This window comes from Myotis lucifugus, unplaced genomic scaffold (genome assembly GCF_000147115.1).
Source record: "Myotis lucifugus unplaced genomic scaffold, Myoluc2.0 scaffold_129, whole genome shotgun sequence".
Classification (NCBI taxonomy): Eukaryota; Metazoa; Chordata; class Mammalia; order Chiroptera; family Vespertilionidae; genus Myotis; species Myotis lucifugus.
Window position 1 is genome coordinate 2,964,626 of NW_005871177.1, and position 2,779 is coordinate 2,967,404.

Genomic DNA, 2,779 nt, shown 5'->3' on the forward strand with positions numbered 1-2,779 from the left:
TTCCTGGGGGAGGCTGTGAGATTGGGGAGACTCCCGGTGCATTGGGAGGGCTTCCTGGGGGAGGGTGGGGGGGCAGGCCGAGTCAACAAGCCTGGAGAAACCTGAGTGGAATTTAAACCACGGATGTGACAGAGAAGAAATGACATTAGACACGTGAGGGGGAGCATCATTCTTGTAGCTGAAAAGCAAAAAAAGAAAAATGAACCACCCAATAAACACTTTTTTATTGACTAGTTTATACCCTGGCTTAGTTGTGAGCAGGCAGTTTTCAGAGCAGCCAAGCTTTCATTTCACTTAATATTTATTTATTTTTGAAACAGCTGAGCCGGCAACAGGCACTGAGACCAGAAGTGCTGAGCGCCCTTTATCTGCGGTGCCACTAATGGGAGACACATTAATATTTGATTGAAAACTGCAATTATTTAATGAAAGCAGAATAGTAGCCTGGGAGAGAATTGTTCCTTGAACAAATACACTGATTCAGGAGTGGTCCCCTGTACCCAGGAGTCCCTGGGTCCTGCTAATTGAAAAATCTACCACTGTCTGCCTTTATATTTCAGAACAAATGGTTATAAATGAGTATTTTCTTCTTTGCCATAGGGAATGCTCATCAGTTCATCAGAAATTACTTTTCTGTTCAAAAAAAGGGGGGGGGCAGGAAGGAGGGCTCTGCTGTTCACATGGAGCCAGCCTTCGCATAAACCAGGGATGAGGGTCTTCCCTGACTGGTTTCAGAAGCAGGCCGCTTCTGGGTCTAGTGCCGGTTTAGGAAGCAAATGGCCGATCCAACTGGCCAACTCTCTCGTCAAGTCCTGTGCACAGCTCTTTCCTATGTAAGTTCGGGCGGCTTTGCAGTCTAATCGGCAGAAATAACTCACGGCTGCTCAGGGAGCTCTAGACACTGCAGGCACCAAAGCCGTTCCTGACTGTCCCCACTGGACATATGCAAAGTGAGCGGGGGTTGGGGGGAGGGCGGGGGCTGTCATTGGACCAACAGGCCCAGCCCTGCAGAGGGAGAGTGGGAGTCAAGCCCTCCTAACTCACGGTCAGGGTCTCTACTAAACCAGGCGGATGGCATGCTTGTACTAAAAATCTCCCACAGTGCTCACCCATGCTGCATTATAAGATACGCAGGGCAGGTATTGTGACTTCTGCCATTTACAAATGGGGAAACTGAGGCAGAGAGGTGGGAAGATGAAATGACTGCAGGGACATTTCACGTCGGGAGAAGTTCCGAGGTGGGCCCTGGGGGTCAGCGACCTCAAGCCTCTGTGAATCCCACTGTGAGTAACTGAAGGGCCTGCCTTTCTGCTCTCAGTGCCGAGGCCCTGGTGCATGAACAAATACCGTGAAAACACAGAAGAGTGACTGAGAGTAGCAACAGGAGAGAATGGTGGTTCCAGTGATGAACGTGGCAGCAGAAAGGGATTGGAAAAATGTTATTGTGTGTTTCCTACACATTCTACCCTTTGTCTGCCACCCTGCCTTTTCCCTTGGAATTCTCTCTCCTGGCTTGTCTGCCTGTGTGGGCACATGTGTGTCGTAACTGCAGAAGAACCAGTGACCACATATGATTAGAAGCTCTCATGGTGTGAATCTGCCAGGGTGGCACAGAGGGCTAGGAAGGAAATCCTAGTGGCCTTCTGATGGGAGGCTGTACAGGAGCCAGTGGTTGTGCGGGTCACCAGCATGACGCACTGCTTTGGGTGATGCTGGTTATGCCATCGGTGGAGAGCGACAGATGAGATGGAGGCGCTGGGCCTGCCGTTTAGGATAGCCCTCAATCCCACCGTCTTGGTCAGTTTTTAGAGAACCACACCTCATCAGCGAGGGTTTCATAACGAGAGTTTCAGAATTGCTGGAGCGTGCTTGTGATCTCTGTGCCTCCTCCCCCTACTCTTTCTCTATTTTTTTTTAACCACCTGCAGAATGCAGAGATGGCAAGCTCGAGGCTGATCCGCCTCCTCCTAGTTTTGCTCCAGAGCCCCTCCATTTGGGGACGTGGAGGCGGATGTGGGTGGAACACGTTTGTTCTCTGTGCCTGCCATTCTGACAGCTGACATCCTGAAGCGCTATGTCTAAAAGTCAAAAGAACAAATGTGCTCCTGCACGTGGTGCTGACTTTAAGTCAACGAGGGAGACGGGTGAAAGTCAGAGCTGTGATACTTGGTGCCCAGCCTTTTCTTCCGCGTGCGGTTTGGGATGGCAGTGCTGCCCCAGAACCAGAGGCTGGGAAGGAAAAGACGGTTCTAATTAGCCCCACGGAACTTGGGCTGATAACTGCATTAATGGAATGAAATCCTTTCAGTGTTGCCAAAGTATGGATTTCTTAGAAGAAACGTATTCTATGTACTTGCTTTCAGTGGGGCCTCGCTGGACTGTTCGGGAAACTGCTACCAGAAGAATGTTAGCGTTCAGCGGCAGCCCTTATGAGTGGTTTAAAAAGGCAGGGGGTGGCCTTGTCACAGGAGACGGCAAACATGGAGAGAGAATAGTTATTTCCAGCTACTTTGTGTAACTGGCTGCAAAAATAGCGGCTTCACGGTGCTCGAGCCACAGCCTTGCTTCCACCACGGGGACCATCTTCTGGACGGAGCCCTTCCCTGTCACTGAACGGCTCCCTGCGTCCAGGACTCCAGGAGGCTTGAGACGAAAACCCCGATGACCCCGGAAGGGCCAGCTCCTCTGAGGGCTTAATCTGCCCTGGTCTCGGGGAGTGTGGGCCGTTTTCCTTGGGTTACATCACAGTCAAGAGGCCCACACCCTCCACATTTCTTTT

At 51.0% G+C, this 2,779-nt stretch overlaps 1 protein-coding gene across 1 annotated transcript in view; it reads right to left on the reverse strand.

Moving 5' to 3' along the window:
• Positions 1–2,779, reverse strand: part of LOC102438527 (CUGBP Elav-like family member 2) — a 306,666-nt gene that overhangs the window by 70,373 nt on the left and 233,514 nt on the right.